Source organism: Equus caballus, chromosome 30 (assembly GCF_041296265.1).
Source record: "Equus caballus isolate H_3958 breed thoroughbred chromosome 30, TB-T2T, whole genome shotgun sequence".
Lineage (NCBI taxonomy): Eukaryota > Metazoa > Chordata > Mammalia > Perissodactyla > Equidae > Equus > Equus caballus.
The window spans coordinates 9,442,123-9,465,814 of NC_091713.1; the positions used below are offsets into that span (position 1 = coordinate 9,442,123).

General features: G+C 41.5%; 1 long non-coding RNA gene across 2 annotated transcripts in view; it reads right to left on the reverse strand.

Annotated features, from left to right (window-relative positions):
* Positions 1-10,130: 10,130 nt before the first annotated feature.
* LOC138921486 (uncharacterized) overlaps positions 10,131-23,692 on the reverse strand; it is a 37,896-nt gene continuing 24,334 nt past the window's right edge. Inside the window, exons 3-5 of one of the 2 annotated variants that reach the window (XR_011434107.1) lie at positions 19,157-22,680; positions 17,430-17,617; positions 10,131-13,577 (exon numbers count right to left, since the gene is read on the reverse strand). This is a non-coding gene — a long non-coding RNA (uncharacterized lncRNA). Of the gene's footprint in view, positions 13,578-17,429; positions 17,618-18,087; positions 22,681-23,692 lie in introns of both variants that reach the window. The other variant, XR_011434106.1, reaches the window with a different exon arrangement.

Below are 23,692 nucleotides of genomic sequence, written 5' to 3' on the forward strand. Positions count from 1 at the left end.
TTGTCTCATATGTTTTGCTTTTTTTGGCAAAAGCAAAAGGCAGTTTTCTTTGCAATAAAAACGGCCTTTCATTTTCGCCAATGCTTCACATCCATTTTTGCCAAGCAAAAAGCTGTTTTCTCAAGAGAAAACAGCTCAAGCTGAAATAAAAGTGAAGCACAATTTGTAAAATTTCCCTCTTTGAAAACAAAAATCACACCACTCAATGCAAATGCCACCTGAGGGGCCTTGCAGGGAGAAAGATAATAGGAGAGCCGTGGTTAAAACAGACACATAAACAAGATTTCTGGTAGATACAAAAATAGTTCCAAAGTCACATGGGTGGAATTTTTTAAATCGTGCCCAGAATTAACACGAGTCCAGTCTTCACCTCTGTGATCCAAATGTGCCCTCAAGAATAACTCTTCAAACACTGCTCACTGAATCCATCTGTGCCATTTACTCTGGATAGCTTCTGCATTTACAACAACATCTTACATTTTATTATTATACCATGATCCATTTTGATACTTAAAATTGGGCAAAATAGGTGGGCCAACCCCATGGTGTAGTGGTTGAGTTCAGTGCACTCTGCTTCGGCAGCCCAGGGATCGGGGGTTTGGATCCCAGTCGCAGACCTGTAACACTCTTCAGCCACGCTGTGGAGGCATCCCACAAAAAACAGAGGAAGATTGGCACAGATGTCAGCTTGGGGCATATCTTCCCCACCAAAAAATGAGGAAGGACAGGCATTATCTCCATTTTGTTTAAATTCACCAGACATTTAATGGAGAGGAAGGTGTGTGGCTCTAAGGGCTGGCTTAGATAACGAGGCTGAGGCTCACTAGTGTTTCTTTGACAAGGTGATTAAGTGCCAGAACCTGGACTGCAACCCAGCTGTTTTGACTCCTTCTTTGCGCTCTACCCTGGCACTCCCTGTAATACACTCTGATCAGAAGTTCCCAATGTGATCATGGAATTTGTTTTTATTTCTGCTCTATTTTGTTTTGCTTTGCATTTTCCTAAGTGTGATGATATCTGCATGTCCTTTGAAGCATCTCAGCGTATACTCCAGCAGGTCATCTCTGTTGTTAGAAAGACAACCCCTACAGAAGATTTTAGTTTTGAAAAAATCAGAAGTTTCCAGTAGCCATGCCAGTTGCAAACAAATGATATAGCAATTGTCGCCTTTATAGAAGTGGGCCATTTATTACATAGAAAAATAGAAAGACTGAGACCTTTTCTGGATTAATAGCAATATTTAATGAGCTATTCTTTGGGACTTAGCCCGCTGGGAAAATTTTTATTGGCTATATTAAAACAAAAGCTATAATCAAATTGCAAAATGACCTTCAATTTCTTAATTTGTTTAAAATAGGATGTTTTATTCTAAAATTCCACATTTATCAGAATTATTACTTTATAAATCATTATTTCACATTCAAGCAGCCACAAAAGAGTAAACGTTTTGCATAAATGCCAACCTAGACGTGGACGTTCAGCTAAATCTTGTTGGCGTGCCACACACACGTCTTCACTCCCCCTTCTGTCCCAGTCCTAGGCATCTTCTCTGAACAAGAACTCAAGTCACACCTCCATCGAGAACATCAGACTTCTCTGATCTTCCATCTTTCTCAATTTCCCCTCCCGCTCTAGTCCATGCTACAAAATCTACTACTATGTCACAGAGCTTTACCCTTAAACATAGTACATTTTTATGGTAAATTTTATATGTATATTAACCACAACAAAAAATTAGATAAAAAATATGAGTTTATTTTAACCAAGGCTATGTTTAAGTCTAAAGAGCTTAAAAATAAAGCATTTATGTAACTGTTCCCTTAAAAAAATTTACCACTTCGGGGCTGGCCCCGTGGCCGAGTGGTTAAGTTCGCGCGCTCCACTGCAGGCGGCCCAGTGTTTCGTTGGTTCGAATCCTGGGCGCGGACATGGCACTGCTCATCAGACCACGCTGAGGCAGCGTCCCACATGCCACAACTAGAAGAAACCACAACGAAGAATACACAACTATGTACCGGGGGGCTTTGGGGGAGAAAAAAGGAAAAAAATAAAATCTTTAAAAAAAAAAATTTACCACTTCATTGTATATTGCTTGGATTGTTTCACATGTGTATGCTATTTTTTGTCTTCCTTACTAGATTGATTTTTAACTTCCTGAAGCTTGAACCATGGCTAAACCTTTCTAAGTCCCTCTCAAGACTTATAACAGTGCTGTGACACAGCAGACAATAAATCAATAATTATTGATTGCTTAAGAACTTATTTGGACACACCTCAATTGATGCTTCTCTTAAAGTTTTAAATAAATGTTGGAAAGACGGCCACATGGAAAGTCACAACATCTAATCTTACCACATTTTACCTCAAAACTCTCAATTAATATTATTTAATCACCTTATTCTTTATCCATAGTTACCCTTCATATTTGTCAGGAGGAGGTTTCACAGAAGCAGAAATGGAACATACCCTCTGGTAGTAAACAGCAATTTGCAGCAATTAACTGTAGGGTGTGGTACCTTGGACAGCGCCTTGGCGTGTTGTGTGATTCAACGCTCGTTTGATGGACAGAGCGGGATATTTGATTAGTGAGCCTTCAGAAAGCAAACAACTAAGAAACAGAGGAATGGGCAGGGATGGAAGCAGCATGACAGACAACAGAACAGTGATACTCAATTAGTGCATTAGTGCACTTCACAAACCCCCAGGGCCCCACTTGGAAGCCTTGGGCTTCCTGTCTCCTTGTATATCATGGGAGACTGGGGGCTCCCCAGAGTCTACATCAGTCAGATGATGGCAGGACATCTGGAGCATGTCTGCCGACGCTGAGTCGCCCTACCTTGACAAGGGGAGAGGAGGCTGGGCCAGCTCCAGCCCCGTAGCTCTAATGTGTGCACCCTGCTTGCCCTCCAGCACGCACTGTGGAAGGACCATCAGTCCAGCAAGGGCAGGATGGTGTCTGTCATCCTGGCCCTCTCCCAAGTGAATGTTAAGAAGCTGACATTTATTAAAATGAGCAAACACCTGCTGCTATGAAGTGTGCCCTGCATAAGGGCACATAGAAGAGCATCTAGAGAGTTTGTGATGAGAACCAGAGACTCTTGAGACAGAGCGCCTCCAAACTCAAGCTTTTACTCACACTGTGCATGACATTTGATTATAACCAGCTGTCCCCCTGCAAGAAGGGAATCCTGTGTCCATGATCTTACTCTGGGAGGTAGAGGAAAGAGTATGCAGGTTTCTTCTATCACAGAGTCTCAGCCTTTTGTTTCTTATTTCTCCTATACAGCAGTTCATTTATATTCCAGGGTTGCTGCACATAAAATTCATCTCTGTGTGGGTGGAAGTAGCCCCAACTTACTTCCGTGCTGTTCACAGAGTTATTTTCATTATTGGTACATGATGTGCTATCTCTGTAACTCACTGTACTTGGAGAAACAAGTGTTGGACTCCAGAGGGGTAATATCCAGTTTAATTGCCTTAACTCTCTTGTTGCCATCAGGATAAACATTGTTCTCCATCACCCCTCATCCAATGCCTTCATCACCAAACCTGGGTCTATACCTTCAAAAATAAAACTGGCGTGGATTTCAATACTTAGAATTCGAGCTATGCTCAGTGCTCTCCATTTCTATCACACGAATGCAAACGCACTGATAAACTGATTTGGTGTGTACCATACGCCCTGCTGAGAAACTTTTTCTGACACCGTGCAAGATCTTAAACGTTATTTCAATCACCCACAGGTATGGATTTGCTCTGATTTTAGGAGACAGAGCTAACACTTATTGAGTGCCTTCTATATGCTAGACATTTTCCCAGGTCTTATTTAATTGATTATGCTCTCAATAGCCCTGGAAAGTGAGTATTACTAACCTCATCCTGTGGATGAGAAAACTGAGACATAAAAAGATTAAATAACTTGCCAGTGATCATGCAGCTAGTAAGTGGCAGAGCAGGGATTTCAATCCAGGACTGACTCTTTCCAGTGTCCACGTCATTTCACTCCACTGTGCTCCCTCTCTTAGTGAGCGCAGGACCTGTGGGACAAGGGCTGCCATCAGCATCGTTAGGAGTGCAGCAAAAGGGAGAGCCAAGTGGACCCTGTGCAGGCAGTCACAAATGCTTTCCCTCCTGCCCTCTGCATAGAGCGGTGGTGATCGCAGAAGGAACAGGCCCCTCTCCATCGACCGCCTTCAGAGGCGCCCGAGTACAGCTGGATCACAGCACAGTCCTTCTAGCAAGTTCCTCAGGCATCGTAAGGCACTGTTAGCCTCAAATTACTCCGTAATGTCTGACTCTGGCTTTCCTGATTCCAGAGATAAGAAGATATACCTGAGGGGGCTGTAGAAATCATCACTCCTCAAAACCAAGGAAAGAGCGTGAGCGTTTTCAGCGTGCACAGGTTCTGGAGCCAGCCTGTCCAGGTCCATACACAGCTCTGCCACTTACTAGCTGAATGATCTTGGGCAAATTGCTTCCCTCTTCCGTGTCTTGGTCTCCCCATCTGTAAAAATGGAAATAGTAACAGTACATACTTCCCAGGATTGTGATGGGAATTAATGAGTTAGTGGGCACACAGCACTTCGTGACCCCTGACGCCTAGAAAGCCATGTAGGCAGATCTCCCCTTGCGCTTGTGGCAATAACCCCAGGAGAGACCCCTCACTTCCTGCGGAACCACGGCGTGGCTCACCAGGTGTCCGTGTGAGTGCTTAGACTCAAAGGGCTTGGGAAATGCAGTTTTTGTTTTCTGTCTGACATGCCATTGAAGCAGACCTGGGTTCCTTTTTATGTATCCACAGATTTAGTCCTCATTCCAGGCTGCTGATATTTGGGAATGGCAAGGGGACAACACTAGGAGCCTTGTGCCAGTAAAGCTCTTTGATGGGGAATGGAACCTACTTCACATCCTTCCCACTGGCCTTTCTCTGGCATCTATCATGAAAATATTCCATTTTTTTTCAGCCCATTTCACAGGCTATGGATATGCTCTATGTCCTACAATTGTTTTAGAAGATCTACTGAAAGGAAGGCTCTTGCCTCCAAGGACCTTCCAGCCTGAATCATTTTGTTAGTCCTCCAATTCCCTTTGCATCTACAAGGATCCAGCTTATCGATTTGCTGCCTTTCTGATGGTAGTGCCCTGGCATCCATGAATATATTCAGATGAGTTTGCTGAACGTGGCAATGTTTATTATACCCTGATAGCTTGATGTAGCCATCGTTAAGACCCATGCCTGGGTGCACTCTAAGACAGTTCTTTTTAGTGTCTCTTTCCTCCTCCATTTCTACAAGTAGAAATATTTGGAAAATGTGTCATGAGATATTTGTATAAAATCTTGACCAACATTTAAGAAACATTGGCTTTATGGGCCAAGTATTGTTCTTAGCACAGGAGAAAATACAAAGAACAAAGAAGGAAAGTCCTCTACTCTTGTAGAACACATATTTCAAGGAAGGAAAGAGCCGATAAACAGGGCACCGAACCAGCAGGGTGATTTGTGTTAAGTGCTAAGGACAAAGAGGAGGAAGAGGCAGAGGAGGGGGAAGATGACAGCAGAGGGCGGGGCAGGTCAATCATAGAAAAGGTGGCAGCACCAGGGCTATTTGAGCTTGAGTACGTGGGACAGTCCTTTCTGAAGCAGTGGCATTTGTGTTGAGACGTAAAGGAGGAGAGAGCCAGCCACGTTAAGAGTTAGGGGAAGGGCATTTCGGGCAGAAGGAACAGCAAGTGCAAAGTCCCAGAGACAGAAAAGAGCATGATATTCAAGCCAGAGAAAGCATGCTAGCACGGCTGAAGCTAGGAGGAGAGTGGTACATCAAGAGCTTTGAGATGCAGATGGCAACCAGATCAGGCAGGACGCACACTTGCTGGTGAAAACACGTCCAGCACGTTGGCGACTTGTACCGCATGCTGGGCTCCACACAGAGACATCTCCTTCCTTTCATCTGACATCCTCTTCCTCCAAATTTAACAACCACTTGCTATACCAAATTTTTCAAAAGCACTAAAGTAAAGAAGAAAAAGCAGAGGGAGGAAGCAAGTTTCACAGAACTTGGCCAAATCTGGATGGAAAGGAAAAAAAATAAACCTTTAGTCCAAGTGCTCGTATTTTTAAACCTGAGGGGGCTCTCATCTGGTCTGTTACGAAGACAAAGATTGGTCAGTGGACAGCAGTGTCAGTTCCTTTGAGCAGCAGTTTTCATTGCTCTAAAGTGAACTATTGGTGTCAGAAAGGACAGAGTTTATCTGTTACAGATGCATTCAAAACCCCAGCCAAAACATCAATTAATTCATATAAATAACGTGAACTTTTCTTGGTTCCTGGATCTGAATTTAAAATGAGATAAGGCTGGGGCAGCTAATTTTTTTGTTATGAGCCAAAAAAATCAGAGTCCAGTGTTTAGAAGCAAACCCGAGAGTACACGGGTAGCACAAACCCCTTCGATAAACCAGTTAGGAGACGATGCCTCAGATAACAGCTCTGTGTCATTTGTTAGTTTATGCATTAAGTGTTATTGCCCCATTAAGAGAGTACCTATTTCTTCTAGAATGTGGTTCAAACTGTTATTTTAAATAGCTAATCAAATAGTATTTAGAAAATTAATGCCATGTATTTTTTTAAGGTCTTTCATTTTACTGTCTGCTTTAACCTTCTCTGCTCTTTGAGCATTCAAAATGAAAAGAATAAGAAAACCTTCAATGGCAGGACCACATGAGAATGGTCACTTTCCCCACCACAGTGAATAGAGGAAGATGAGAAATCCCTTGATTTAGGAACAACAACATTCTCTCTGGCAGATTTAACTAAATATCTAAATGTTAATAAAGCATTTGTCAGTGGACTATTTAATTACTTCGAAAGTAATATACATCCCCCTGTTCATTTTCCAGATGAGAAAGTTGAGGATCACAATGATTTAGGAAAGAATCTCCAAGACAATGCACTTTACCATCTCCAGCAAGAAGAAATCACCTCACCTTCTTCTCTTTCTTGTAAAACTAATGCTGTTCATTGTCCTTCCATGTATTTGAAGCCGGGAAATAAAGATCTCCCCAAATTTTAGAGAATAAAATCACTTTTCTAACACTTCCTTTTAGAATGCGCTCCAAATTGCAAAATAAAAAATACAGCATACATCTCTTCTCCGTATTTATATCTTCTGTATTTACATCAGAAGTGAATTTGAATTTAGGAAGCATGGCAACTTGTATTTTAAGAACAAATTAGCCTCATTAGCTAGAACAAAATGCTGCTCCTCCAGCTATCATTTTGAGACTTTTTAAAATTAGATTCATCTTTCCTTTGCCATCAGAAGCCTACCCTCAGATTAGATGACAGCCTCCAGCCACACATAGAGATAATACGGCAGATCGACTGCTGCCCTTGGTCACTGTCTTTGCAGATATCAGGAGAACCCAGAAAGATGGAAAAGGTACACCACCTGCCACAAGCACTTATATGGGGAATATACTAAAACCAAATTTAAAAACGGCCGTCTCTGAGTGGAACTTCGTGGAGGAACGAGCATCCAGGAGATTTCTGGGGTCCTGACAGATGCACAGTTCTACTTCATGCTCAGTGTCGAAGGGTCACGGCCAGGGTAAATCTAATGGCTTTGGAATGAAGAATACGATAAAAGTGTAAACTCATATTTTTCCAGCCTGGCTCTGCTTTTACTCCCCTAAAAAGATACTTTAATAATCTCACAGCCTTCATTCACAAGATTTCCTTCTTATAAATTTCAGCCCTCCACTTTAAACTACAGGGAATGCTTTTAGGCTCATTACACTTTAATAATTCTTGATTTATAGGTAAAAAGTCAGGAAAACACCCTTAAATTTAAATGTTCCATTCTTGATACTCTTAAGCCAAATCACACAGTCCATTTTTCTCATAAATCAGCCTATCACCTGTTAATCACTTTGGTTGCTTTATGCTGACTTCCCTCTGGTTCCTCTAAATCTGTCTGCTCCCAGGATACACAGACCTGCACGCGATATTCCAGGTGTGTTTCTGCCAAATGCACTAAATTACTCCACTTCTCCCTCGTGACATGGCGCGTCTGCACACACAGCCCCAAATCACATTGGCTTCCACAGTATATTGCAAACATGTCTAATTTGTTGTCCACTCTACCCTGGTCTCTCTGGCATTGCCGTTTTTCTGGATCTTTCCCTCTTGCTGCTTACTTTTATAGCTTGTTTTTTCCCTTCAAAGCATTGGGGTTACACCTGTCCACCTTAATTCTCATTTTGTTTGATCCTTCCCATATTTTTAACCTCAGAAACCCTGGGTGGCATTTCTCTTTATTCACTGGTGTTTTTCCAATGCTTCTTGATTTAATTTCATCTGTAAAACTAATTAACATGCTGTTTACTACATTTTTTCCAGGTCACAAATGGACATGCTCAGAAAAAATAGCACTAACAGCGAGTGCAGGGGCGCTTCTCAGCACCTCTCCTACTGGGACCGCTCAGAGAGTGCAGTTAACTCTCCCCAGCTCCAGGGACGGCTGCTTCAGCCACTTCGCACCATTTTGATGGACAGCTGGGTCTCTCCCCTAATCAGCCACTTTGGAGATAGAACAATTACAAACAACAGCAATTACTGAACGCAGTCTGTCATTGTGAAGATGAAGGCTGGGAGGAGGAAGAGGAAGGAAGAAATTGCCCAAGTTTAGAGTCAGATGATAAAAGATCTCAGCCCTCTTGAGGGAGGGGGCCTAAACAGGAGGACTCTCGAAGGCAGAGACTCCCAGGTTGCAGGAGATGAAAATGCAGACGCGGTTTTCCAGCAAGCCTCAGTCCATCTCCAGGCTCTTAGTGAGGAGACACTAATGAGTGCTTTTTGTTGTGGTGGTGGTTCTTAAAGATTCCAAGAGTTTCTTAACATCATACTCTGATATTTAAACAATTATGCTTAAGGTATTTCTGTATGTCTTTCTGATTAATTTTTGTTGTAATTTAAACATATTTCACTTTGTTTTTTAAAGTGAATACAATGACTGGCAAGATCATTTTCACAGTGAATAATTGCAAACTGTAGAGTTTTCAAGAGATGTCCTGTCCTGTTTCTCCTCTGGGCTCAGTAATTCCAAGTTCTTGATCTTTCTCTCCATTCACTTTAGTTATTGTCTCAAAAGCACCATATACTTTCTCCATATCCAGTGAAAAGACCAAAAAATGGGATCTTAATCAATGAGAAAATGTTATTTCTCAATTTTAATGGGCATAGTCTTATCATAAGATTAGAAAAACATCATAAGAAAAACAATATGTATCTCTACTTAAATATGTATTTATAATTAGGATGATTTCTAATTAAATGCATTTTTTAATATGGGAGCAAGAGAACAAGAAAGGCAATTTATTTAAAATAATTGTGTCTATAGCAGAAATCATGTTGAAAACTAGCAGAGCTTAATAAAGAAGGTCTTCCCAAGATATACTGCACATGTCCCAGGAAAGAGAGGGAACAAACTAGTAGGATGGTTGCCAGGTAAAACGTTTTCTTATTTAAGGGAGAGAAAAATCTCATTAGAGGATCTTATGAATAGTCTACAAAAGTCTTGTACCTTATTTCTCTCTAACTTTTTTTCTGTTCTCATAAAAGAAAGAAAAGGAAGGGAAGCCACATAAAAATCCAGCTTTCTTGTGAATTTTAGGAAGAGGAAAATGTTTTTAGATGAGAGATGCCCAGGAGAGATGAGAATTATGAAGGGAATCAAATATCCTTTGTCAGGTAAATAGAAAATAGATTGAGGAAAGCTGGGACACAAAAGCTTACTGGAAACTGATGCAGATGGTGCGTAGTCAAACTGGAAGCTTCCATAACACTTTGGACAGGCCTAGGGTTCAGAATAACTGAAGCTCCCTGGTGAAAGCAAGTTACGTATTTTCTCTCTAGAACAGAACGTCTAAGTCCAAAGTGGATTCAGCAGTGATCTGGATTTCCGCTCATCCTTAATTGTTGTGTGCCCTTACTTAAGACGTTCAGTCTCTCGCTATCCCAGCTTCCTCATCTGCTCGAATCTGCTCTCCTAGAGGGCTGTAGCAATTATCAGAGGAAATAGCAAAAGTGAAACCTCAAACTTCATACAGAAAGAAGACATTTTTCGTAATTAAGCTTTCATAAAAACTTAAAATGTTTTATTGTTACTGAGGATGTTTATAGATATTGTTAATCACCACTGGAAAAACATTCACTTTTGTATTCATGAACCCTAGACCAGTGACAGGAACACTCATTTTCAAGCAGACCGGGAAACAGCTTAGAATTCAAAATATTAAGACATTTGAAATGCCTATTAAACATGTAATTGCATAGACTTCTAACTGTATTTATTCTATAACAATCTACTTAAAACAATCAAATTTAGTATGCAGTTTTTCATAGGCTTTCAATCTGAATGTTTATATTTTGGAATTATTCCATCATTTCAGTACTTCTAAATATTTTGCTGTATTTCCATTTATTCTATTTCTCTATCAATTATTTGAAGTAAAAAGCAAGTCATGTACTATCTACCACGTTGACACTATCAAATATTTGACAATCACAGTGATGAATTTCCAAGCAATGAGTAGTACGGTAGGACAGCTGAATTCATCTAGCCATTAGCACTCCTGAAATAACTGGATCTATCACTTGCAGACCGGCTACATACCAATGAGCAGCTGACCCACCGTGGTTACAAATATGACTGAAATTAACAAGACTACAAATACTTACACTGATTACTGCAATTGCCAACTGATCAATAACCTAATTTATCATTCACTGATCACCTCACAAATGGCTTGTGCATTTGGACACACAAAGCATGTTACAATTTATATTTAGCCTCTAATAATGTAAAAGCAGGAAAAACACATGTCAAGTAAGCTCTAGAAAAATTCCAGATGTGTGTGTGCGTGCGTGTGTATGGAAACTTGATATCACCCATTGGCAGTTCTCTGAAAGAAACAAGAATTTTTGTTAACAGTTGAAGGACTTCCTGAGGATTATACAAAGATATTGAGATATCCATATGTGAAAAGAAGCTTGCGAATAGATGAATATAGTCTTAAGGATCAAGAATATATACACCTGACCTCACTGATCAGTCTTAGCATCCCTAAAAATGGGACAACCAGATGTTGTATGCCCCATAACATGATGTGATAGGAAGTAACGACACGACGCTCACCAACCATGAAATGTTCCTGCCTAAAACTTGAAACTGAATCTAGTCAAGCCTAGAGCTCTAAATGCCTGTGTACAGGACACAGGGATGGGGGCCAGGGCCAATGCCTTTACAAGGAAGCATTGGTCCAACTCAGAATGTAGGAAATGCCAAGGACAAATGACTTGGTTTATCCAACTAATCAATGAAATGAAAAAAGAAAGAGTAAAATAAACTTGAGACATAATTAGGACCTCGTTTGGGACGTGATTCAAACAAACTAACTGTATGAACACACCTCCAAGGAAAGTGGGGGACTCGGGAGATGGACTAGGAATTTGGTGATATTGAAGAAATATTGTTAGTTTGGCCATTGTGATTTTAAAATTTGTCCTTGTCTGCTAGGGATGAATATTGAAGTAGTTCAGGGTGAAATGACAGTTTGAATACACTTTTAAAAACTCCAGGAAAGGGAGGGGGAAAGTGTGTGAGTGGATGGCAGGGGGAAAGAAGAAACAAAATCAGCAAAATGTTAATAATTTTGTTAAATCTAGGTGATGGTTACCTGAGAGCTCATTATTGTCATCTATCTATTTGTTTTGTAAGTTTTAAATGTTTTCATACTAAAACATGTTTAAAAGTATCTACAGGTATCTACACTTCAATTAATTGTTTATTCACATAACACAATGATAGATACCAGCATAATGGTTTTGGGGAATCGATTGTAGCTTAAATCTTGACTTGCTTGCAAGTTCTAACCCACAAATCACCAATAATAGGTCAATTCTAAGTTGCAATGAAATAATAGCTCAATAATCTCCATACAGGCTCATTCTGATTTCCCACCTAATTCTTACAAGAGTTCTCCTTCCCTCCTTCCCCACTTCCGATAGACTAACAAGAGTGAGTCATGTTACGGTTGTGTCACTGCACAACCGTGGTGGGGCTAGGGAGGGAAAACACTGCCTTCACACAAACAAGCTTGGTGCTGTACCCAATGTGTGAGTTGATGCTCATGACCCCAAGAGGAGCTGGGGTCCGGGTCTAGTTATGGGCCTGTAGCTGATGCAATAGAGGAAGGCAGGGAAGGTAGATGGAGATGATGTCTGAATAGAAAAGTTCCTCGATTCTTGAAATTAACATGTAAATTTTCCATGGATTTTTGTTTCACTCTTGTAGATGGTTTTATTTTCAATGGATATGCTTTATTTTTGTTCACCACCTCTTCAACAAAACAGACATTATTTTTTAAGCCTAGGAAAAAATGTATTCCACGTTGCCGTGTGCAGAGAAGAGAAGGTGCCTGGGGACAGTGGAGTGGCCTAATGCGAGCAACTGTTGGAAGGGTGTACTGAAAGCACATCCTGACGTCTTGGAGCTAAGAGGAGGAAAAGGATATTTACATAAGATGAGATGCCATAAATTAGAAAGTTCAGTGTGCTTAGAAACAGGTAGTGGCTGGGACAGTGAGAGAAGCATCAGTTGGCTGCAGCAGATTGCATCTTCCATGTTTAATTTCCACTTAATTCCTGAGAACGGCAGAGGCTCAAAGGAATGACTCCCTTTCATGCTCTTCCTTCATAAAAACTCTTGCCAACCTCTTAAGGGCCAAAGCCAAACCCTAGAAATACCCCTAATTGTTACTCTCCTGATCTGATGACTTTTCATACGGCGTGCATTGATTAGAAGTAATGTTCATCCGTGTTTCAGCCACGAGGCGGTGTCTCAGACCAGGTGAAGAGGTACAGGTGGCCATTTCCAGCCTGGTCATCTACACTGAGTCATCTGGCATCACCTTGGTGCCTGGAGAGAACAGTAAGCTCTCTTACCTCCTCCTCCAGCTCTTCATTGCTCTATGTCACAAAAGTACAGTTAACAAATTAAGGTGTTTTATCTGTTTTAAGCAGAAACACTTTTGTCATCTCAGTCAAGAAATGAACTAAAGTTAAGTGATAGAATTAAAGTTCTGAATAATAAGAATATTTTGGTTGGGTTCAACAAGAGGTTATAACAGAGTAGAAGGAATGGAGAAACTGAAATCAAATAGTTTAAATGACTTTTAGCAGTTTTGAAAAAATTAAATATAGGTAACAATATGCAGGGCCATCTGGAAACGAAGACAGCATGTTTTTAATGGTCAAGAACTTGACTTCCAGGGGCCAGCCCTGATGGTCCAGTGCTTCAAGTTCCGCATTCTCCGCCTCCACGGCCCAGGTTCACTTCCCGGTCGCGGAACCACACCACCCGCCTGTCAGCTGCCATGCTGTGGCGGCAGCTCACACAGAAGAACTAGAAGGGCTTACAACTAGATATACAACCACTCCCTGGGGGGCTTTGGGGAAAAGCAGAAGGAGAAAAAGGAGGGGTGAGATTGGCAACAGATGGTAGCCCAGGGCTAATCCTTCCCTGCAAAAAAGAAAAAAGCAGAACAGTTGACTTCCAGGGAGAAATAATTAACCTTTATTATGATTGTTTCCCAAAAGTCTCAAAACACATATAAAACATTCACTGTGTTGCATTGATTATGAATGGAAGCTGATTTATAATGCTGATTTTAGTTCAAGATATACTGGAAAACCTAAAGAATTTCGGATTTCCTTGGAGACATAGAGTAGATGACATCCAACTCATCTTGCTCACCAATGATTCCCCTGGCGGAGGAAGCTAAAATGCACGGGTCAAGTCTGAGGCTTTAAGGAGGACTGAGACCTGATTCACTTTGTTTCTTCCTAATAGAAAATCTGTCGTTAATACAAAGAGTGATTATTGATTTTTTAAATTCTGAATATTGATATTTCTTAGACCATAGGTTCATTGATTCAACAAGAGTTTATGAAGCACCTGCTATATTCAAGAGAACATGCGTATAGATTTAAGAACCCATTATTTAATTCTTTGTTATATTTTTATTATTTTATAAGTAGGTAATAGTTTCTGGCTTCCCCATGATATGAACAGACTTTTGTTACAATAAAAATATTAGAAGAAAACAGTGATTTCTAGCCACTAACAAACAAGTTGCTTTGTTCTCTCAACTTTTCATCTGGTATTAAACATCATTGCCCAAAAGATTATACTATATTGTATTTTTAATTCAAGCCCAAATTATAGCATTTCAGATGAAATGAGAGCCAAGTCCCACTGGTATTTGAAAGTGGCAACACCATGATTTCTCCATCCTACAGATTCCAGCATTTTTTTCTCTTTTCCCAACCTGTTCTGTAGACAGGTTTCCAGTTCTGTGCCATGTCTTCAAGTGTGATTCTACAGGAAACTTCATAGAATTGGGAAATACTCACTATATTTCAGAAACAAATAACCCTCTAATTTGATAACAAATTTGGGGTTAAATGCAAAGTGTACTTTTCTTTCCAAATATCTGACCTTTATTTCCCACAAAACTCCTAGGAAGAAATTCCATTCATGAATTTTATCTATATCAGAACAAAAATATCTAATTGCCTCTTCTATGAAATCTGTATTTATCAATTATGGCTTTCTCAGGGAAATTCTAATTTGCAAAAATGCTTTATATTCCAAGCTTTAACAGTTGGAGGTAGATGTCCTTAAGGATGGAGGGGGAAAAAGTTCTTTTTTAAATGGCACATTTACTAATTATAAAATGCTCTTATCTCTCTGCAGCCAAAGCCAAAATGAACATGTGCCTTGTACTAAGAAATCCCAGGATTGTCACAACTTGTGCCAGCTGTTGAGGTTATGACACCTGTGCCAGCATCGCCAGCTCTGCCCACTGTCATCTGTTCCAACTGTTCCATCTGCACTGTTTGTACCAATTCTCCCTTTTCTGCATCTGTACCTTCTGCAGAAACGTTTCCAACAATGCCAGCTGTGTCATTGGTGCCAAATATGCCAGATGTTCTATTTGTCCACCCTGGGCCAAATCAATGCAGTTTTGTGCTCATTAGTTTTAGCTGGTAGATTCTATTTTACAATTTTTTGAGATGTATTTAGATTGAATCCAGGCAAAAATCCCCATTCCAACGATTTTACATCTACCTACCCATCTTTTTGCCACCACAACTTTATATAACAACTTCAAGTCAGTCAATGTCGTCTTGATCGTATTAAAGCAGTTCTCAGCAGCGAGTTCAATGTTAATTGTGGTGGGGCATTCCCTACAACATAAAACTCTATAGAAGCAAATATTGCAAAAGCTATGGAACACAACAATAAATTGGCAAAGAAATTAAAAAAGAATAAACTTTGTTCTGATAAACAAACTGAGAATGCTCAAAAATCAATATGTTGAGCCGATTACAGTAATCTATGGCATAATGTGCTATTAAGCTGCCTGTTTATTGGTCTTTTAATTGACAGAGTTACACATGCGGGTTAATGTGTATGTCATACTCTCCTGTTTTCCGGGTTCTGCTCTAAAGAGTATTAACCAAGGGCGCACGTGGGTGGTGGGGCCAGACCCGCTGCCCTTCCTGCTTCCTCGTGCAGCTAAGCAAGCTCAGGAGCAGGTCCTCAGCCAGGAGCTAGCTTCTCTCTCCTCTCTCACATGTCAATTCTACCAGTGTCAACACAAACCACTCTGTGAATGGGCATGTTCTTTCAGCTTTAAAGTTAAAGATAAAAGTATTTTCATACGCACAACTGCAATATTCTTCATCCCCACAGACCAAAAGGTAGTGTTTTTCTCTTTTCTCATTCAGGAAATCCTTTTATAAGGAGCACTAGCACTTAATCTCTAAATTTTAACACAAATTCTTTCCTCTCAAATCATTTTCCAATGTGGAGGATGAGCCCAGAGTTTGTCATTTGAAAGTTGATGCTTTACTAGAAATGTGAGGTCCAGGGAACACTATGTTACCTCCTGTTCGTTCAGCCTGGGTTATTTAGCTTGTCCCTCTCCAAGGATGAAACTTGCCTCTATTTGCTAAGGCTTGAAAGCGTTAACGATGAAGTTCTTAACGATGGATAAAATGTCAGCTCATGATTATATCCAAAATTTTTACTCAGCCTACACATGTGACGAGGTTCAGTGAGGAAAGGTCTCAAAAGCCTTATTAAGTTTTCAAAATCCACAGAAGAAACACTAAACTTCCACAGAGAATCACCAAATTACCCTAAAATGAATGAATTTATCTAGGTCTTAGGCTAAAAATCCTGGTGACATCATTTCTTCCCAGACAATGGTCTGTATGCTGAGGTTCCAGACCCACATGGGTGACGGTTCCAGTACACACAGATGTTCCTGAGTGGGTGTAGCACCCTCCATCCAGCCATGCTTTTCCTTTATAGGATCAGTGATTATTTCTCAACATCCCAAGTCCTTCATTCTCCTACCCAAATTTGATCTGTTTCTGATCCTTTTACTCTGTACATTTTCCTAATCTTCTCTGAACATGGAGAGGAGATTGAATAAATATCAATTAATAAAAATGGTGGCTTTCTATCAAAATATGCCCAGTTCTTAACTTGAAGGATCCAGTCTGAAGCTGCTGACCCAACTTCTAGAAATGCCACAGAAATTCTAATTCTCTACGTTACTAGATGCCAGGAGGGAACATCCTTAATTAGGATTAAAATAGTTTTATGATTTGTTGGGAGTGCACCCTCTACATTTTCAGAACATTTTAATTAATATAATTTCTGCTCCCTGCTGATGAAGACGTTTCTGATGGTGTTTTGGCCTCACACATTTACCGCCTTCATTGCTGAGTCATCTGAATACTTAGAGGAATCCATAAACTTTACAGTGTCATGTAAGATAGAGAACTGAGTGTTAGAAGTGCCAGGTAGACACACACAGCTGAGAAGACTTTTCACCGTCTATCTGGCCCCTTTTACGTAAGTTTTTAATATGGCGACCATGAGAACACTCATTTTTGCACATAAAGAATACAAAATCATACATTTCAAGGTTCCAGTGGCAAAGGAGAGAAAAAGAACCAAATGATTTTGAAATTTGCTATCATTACATTTAGCTTCCTTCTAGGTAGTTGTTTCTCTGGAATGTATATGTCACCATAGAGAAGAACACTGTCCGTTGGTCCTTCAGCTGTTTGGAGTAAACAGAAAACCTGAGTCCTCTTAAGTTTCTTGAGTATTTTTCTACCTAGTTCTCCAATCTCATTGTCCACACTTTCAAATCTAGAAGGAGAAAGGAAAATCTTACCTTTGTAGTTCATTATCATTAGATGCATTAGTAAACTATGTAGCCTGGCAAGCAGACCGGCAGCTGTGTGATCAATGTTTACAACAATGTTATAAAAGATAGCAATCACTTACACTGAGATACCATGGCTCAACAGGAACTACTGCTGTCATTTTCACCATTTTCTCATTCATTTCGACACTATGTAACTTTCAGGCAAATGACACTGCTTGACTCACTAATGTTGCAAGCTGCTGTCCTCAGCTCCTAAATGGCAGTCCTCAAACTCCAGTGTCGACATACGCAGAGAAGCGATCTACATCTGGAAGTGAAGGAAGTCTGTCAAAATGTAGAAAAACCTGAGAGGGCAGGAAAAGCAGTCAATAGAAAACTAACTTGGGCAAGAATAGAAAAGAAGAAATAACCGCACCAAATCAATAAGATAAATAGCTGGAAGTGGGTTGTCCTGGTTGAACGAAACAAGGAGAGCAGAGATCCTTAGAATTTACAACTCACAAAGTTTCCGAATCTCTAATAGAAAGGAGCCTTAGAGACTCACTAATCCAATCAGAAAACTCAGGACCTCAGAGGTTAAGTGACACAGTCAAGCTCACATAGCTAATTAATGGGAAAATCAAGTCTAGAGCCAGCCTATCCTCAGGTTCCTCCTCAGGTAAATGGCGGATGATAATAACAGTACGTCACTCATAGAAATGTTGTGAAGATTAAATGAGTTAATTGGTATAAAGCATTTAGAACAGGATCTGACAGATAGGAAACACTGTGTATTACCTATCATCATCATCTTCATCATCATCATCATCAGGATACTTGAATCTGGGTGGTTTTTACTTCTTGAGGATCATACTAGCTCAGTCTTGCAAATCTCAGCATCAGTTTAAAGTCACACTTTTATCCTCCACTATAAATCATCTTCTTTCCATCTTTGTATTATGCCCATCAAATTTGTTATGAAAAAAGATGTTGGAATATGAGTCTGGAATTAAGCAAGGCCCAGTGCTTGATTTTCTGTATCCTACCTGGCACACGATGCAAAAATTCAGTCAATGCAGGAAACTCTAAGATTCCCATGTTAACGGAAGGAGGCAAAGGCTCGATTAAACCAGTAAATGACACAGAAACAGTGGTATTTGGGTTTAGAAAGGAAGCACATTCTCAATGCACAGCACGCTCACATGCACTCAGGCGCATACTTGCCAGTTACCTCTTTTGTGTCAACCACAGATACACGGGGCCTTGCTGAGCAATAGAAAGAATAAGGCCACAGGGATTCCAGAAGAAAAACTCCACTCCGAGAGGAATGAGTTAACCATGTTGGGAAATTAGGAGGAGATAGTAAGGAAATTACAGTTGTTACATAATAAAACTAATGTCTCACGATTGTAAAGCACTTTATACTTCTCAGTTTGGTACTATCGTCTTCTGATCCCAGGCTTCAGTATTTGGTGGCACGTTAGAATCAGCGGGGGCGGGGCGTGGATTAGGATGCCAGACCAACTGAATCAGAAGAATCTCTCCGGGATGAAGACCAGGCATCTGTGTTTTTAAGAGGCCCACCAAGCTATTCAGATGCACCAGGAGGGTCCAGGAATCCCTTTAGGAAGCCCAGTCAGTACTCTCTCCTCATTAAAGCATTCTCCTCATAGAAAAATTAAAACAAATTTAAATTAATTATTTAGAACTTCAGAATTTTGAGCTTTATAATGTTACTTCATTAAAAAGGTTTGGATTAAACTGGGTTAACTTTTCCTTTCTAGCCTTCTGTTTTCAGACCATTTCTTGCCTTATCGTAGTACATTCAAGTTGGACTGAATGACAAAAGCCAGAGATACGACATTACCTCCCGACTTTGCTGCATGTGCTCCTGTAGGAGTTTGCCTCGTCGTTAACCTTGTTACAACTCAAGATCCATCATCAGGAGTGTTGTGGTGAGCGATGATACAGATGGAAACATGCTAGAGAGAGAGGTCACTGGGCTGGTATTTAGTGCTATCGCAAATACACAGCGATACCAAAACCTCATTCATAGCATCATACAGACGAAGCCAGTATGTTGGACATATACTAGAAAGCTTTTCTCAAGCAAATGTTTCAAATCATGTTTAAAACAGTTCACAGCACTTTTATGCATGGAAGCAGAATTTCCTAACTTGTGGACAATGACACACTTGTGTAGCCCACATGGCTCATGGAGGTGCCAAGATAGTGACTCCTTCATCCTGGGGGCAGCCAGAGCTTCTGGGCTAGTCGCCTTCAGACATTAGCAGCCTCACCCCATTGGCCATACAAATATCACCATCTTCTGTGTGCTATGACTCAAAGAACATTGGAGAGCCCTGAGCAGCGCGAGCCGAGCACTGGGGCAGCACTCTCCAGACAAGCTTTTATTTTGGACATCAATAAAAAGCAACTTTCACTTGTGACTATCATTTCATAAAAGAAAGGGGATTGTTGAGCTGTTGTTTCTAAAATGCTTTCACTTTAAAGTAGTTTACATCACCCAAGAGAGTGTGGCCCAAATATACAGTACCAATAAACTATTTTATCAAGAGGAATTGATTATTTTTCTTCCTGATATTTATTTTGAAATTTTTAGTCTTCTGAAAAGATGAAATAACATCAAAATGAATATCCCTATCTGCTTTATCTGTCTTCACCGGTTGCTTACATTCAGCCACATTTGCTTTATTTATTGTCCAACTTTTCTTTCTGTGGAAGCATTTGAAAGTTGCAGACGTCAAGCCACATCACTCCTAAATACTTCGTCATGTCCCCAAAGGAAAAAAACATCCTCCAGAACAACCACAATGCTGTTGTCCCACCTAAGAAAATTAGCATGAATTCAGTGTCATCTAATAAACAGCTCATATTCAAATTTCCCCAGTCGTTTCAAAACTCTCCTTTATAGATTTTTTTTCCCATCTGAGATTCAATGCAGTTCCATACACTGTATCTGGTTGTTACATCTCTTCAGTATCTTTTAGTCTAAATAGTTCCCCCACGTTTTTAAAAAATTGTGTTTTTCTTGATGTTGCCTCTCTAGAAGAATTCAGACAAGTTGTCTTGTAGAATGTTCCACAGTATGGATTCATCTGTTTACTCATGCTCAGATTCAGGTCGAAAGAGCATTTTCAAACTCCTGGATATCGGAAAAATATAATCTAGACTAAGTGAAAACATTGAACTTAATGGAGAAACCCTCTCCATAGTCTCTGTTTTACTCAGTAACAGTCACCGAATGGCACTTTCCACAGGCCATCATTAGGCAACCACCAACCTACAGAATAAAAATGATTCCACCACAGACCATCTACCAACAAAGGGTACTACCGGAAAACGACGCCAGGTCTTCAGAGGACTGGCCTAAGGTTCTGCTGCCGTTCATTGCCAGGCACTAGGGCAGCTGCTCATTCCAGTGAATTTGTCAGGCTGAAATGGCCTTATCTTACGCTGGATGTTGTCTATGATCACAGTAAGATGTGCTGGGCCCAAGGTCTACTAAACAGTTAACAAAAAGAGACTAGAGGTCGGCACCTGCTGACTTGCTGAGGAGCCCCTCCCTATCCCTATGTTCCCAAGCACCCGAGGACTGGAGCAGGGCTCACAGACGAAGCGGGGTCTGGGGGAGGTTCACCATGCCACATCGCCCACCTGCCTGCTTCACGACTTGCTCAGTGCCAGGAATGCCCTAATTATATGCCCCATTTGGTGCAGAGCTGTTCAGTCGTGGACAATAAAATAGAAATGCGTTCAAGCATGAGCAAAAAGCTCTCTGGTGGTACCCTGACTTTGCTCAAGGGACTTCCTGAGTTATGCTCATTACGATTATTGCGCATGACTACAGAGCCCAGGCCGGGGACAGACTCCAGGCAGGGCCACTGCTTCCCCGCTGGGGCAGAGGACTCCCAGATCCACTCAGCCCGCTTTGTGGGATGCCAACTGTTCTCCTCCCAGGGGGAAGACTAGGGCCCTGGGGTGCTGCCCCCCACTCCATCAGGGGATTGTCCTCCATCCCAGAAGGTGCATTTAGTGGCGAGGGAAGAAGGAAGAGTTGCAGCAGCCTCTCTCGTAACGGCGGGCAGGTCCTCTCCACTCCGGAGTCCGTCCCTCCTCCCCGGCGACAGGTGTGCAGCACAGCGCGCAAGACGAGGACAGTGCGCACCGGAGGATCACAACGGCGAGGCCAATTTGTTTTACATGGACACTCATCTGCTTCCAGAAAAGGATTTGCCCCAGGCTTCCCATCACAGACACTTCTCACCTGGGCTCCTCCACTTCTGGCCGACTGCTCGGCGGCTCCTTGGGCCTCCCGGGACCCGCTGCTTCCCACGGCCTCCGACCAGATGCGGCCAGAGACAGCCCCGCGCGGCGTCCCCAGCCACAGCCACCGAGGCCTCCTCCACCGCCGTGTCTCACCAGGGCAGAGGCTGAGCTCTGGGAATTCAGAGGTGAGGAGGACAGGCTTTCCGACGGAGGAGGTTCTGATCAGGCTGGGAGCGGGATATCCAGAGCGACAGGAGGGCTGTGCGAGTCTAGCCAGGGCGCTTCACGCCGCCCGAGGCGGACCACGGCGGAGCCAGAGGGAAGAATCCATCGACTCAGAGGTTTCCAGCTCGACATCTTAATCTCAACATCGGTGCCCTTAACTGATAAAAGAAATCCTGAGAGGTCATATGTGAGGCGGGCCGGATGAGCCGTTTATTCATTTATCTTTCAAAGATATGTCTTTCGCATCTGCTGTACGCTCAGAAGGGTGCAGTTTGGGGCATGCTGAATTTGAGGGCTCATCAGAATGCCTGGATGAAATGTTAATTTAACTCATTTTAAACGCGAATCAAGCTCAAATGAGCAACTGAGGATGGAGCTCATTGTTCCTCTCACAAGAAACTCTGCTTCTTTACGTCCTGTCTTCTGTTTTGACCATATTCCCCTGTGGACACCTCGTCTCTTTAGCCGGTTATTGTGTCTTTATGTGGCATTTTTACTAGTAGTCTAGCCCCTGAGCTGTGCACCTGGAGGAATCCTGCATCTTCCTGTTATGGTTGATTAAATTAGGTTCTGAATTCTAGAGGTTTCCTACTATCCCAGCCTATAGTCTCCAAGCCAGTAGTTCCCTACAGCTTAAAAAATGGAGAGGGGCCGGCTGGTGGCACAGCGGTTGGGTGCGCACGTTCTGCTTCGGTGGCCCGGAGTTTGCAGGTTCGGATCCCGGGTGTGGACATGGCACAGCTTGGCAAGCCGTGCTGTGGCAGGCATCCCACATATAAAGTGGAGGAAGATGGGCACGGATGTTAGCTCAGGGCCAGTCTTCCTCAGCAAAAAAGAGGAGGATTGGCAGCTGATGTTAGCTCAGGGCTGATCTTCCTGAAAAAAAAAAAATGGAGAGAGTGTGAGTACAAGATTAAGACAAATAAATGCCTAATGCTTAGGAATCTGTTTATTAAAAGATCAAACTATACAGAAGCACTTTTTTTTTTTCTTTTCTCTGTTTTTTTTTTTTTTTTTTTTTTGGTGAGGAAGATTGGCCATGAGCTAACATCTGTTGCCAATCTTCCTCTTTTTGCCAGAAGAGCTTATTTTCTTATTTCCCTCTATAAGATTATCCACTCTACTATTTTATGGCCAGTATGTTTATCTGTTTTAATATGGCTAATTTTTCAGAAAGATAAAATAAAATGTAATCTAGATCTTGGACAAAACACATGGTTTATGATTTCAACTGTGAGACAAGCCACCATGAGCCATCTAGCGATCACTTATCCTAACTTCCTACCTGGTGAAACTTGCAAACCACAAAGTATAAAACAATGAAATTATACTGACTGCCACCATCTTTTTTATAGAACTCATCAAACCAATGATCAAACCAAGGAGATGCTTTTGTTGGAGATAAACCAGGAAACCTTTGTTGGTGTCACTTAATTGAACTCATATCCTTCACTTATATCCCAAGATAATCAGATCCCTTGCAATGGAAATTCCCAAGTTATGAACAACACAGCAGCACAACTTTATGAGACTGTGTTCCCAACCTTTGGTAACAACCTTGCAGTCGTCTCGGTCCCAGCCTTTAGGCTGTTTCATTAAGGCCCAGTAGACTGAGACTTTGGCTTTTGGCTGCTGACATTTCTCTGGAATTCTGTGCATCCCATGAGGTAAGAAGTCATCTACGTGATCCAACTTGCCTATCTCAGAAATAAGCATGGGTATCCATAAACCCTCAGAAGGCAAACATCGTATTAGAGACCCAGGCTCCAGGTGCAAGTTCAGGGGAAGGTAGTTCCCCTGTGGTAGTTGCCTAGGGCTGCCACAAACCAGGTGGCCAAAACAATGGAAATGTATTCTCTCGCCGCGCTGGGGGCGTGCAGTCCCAATT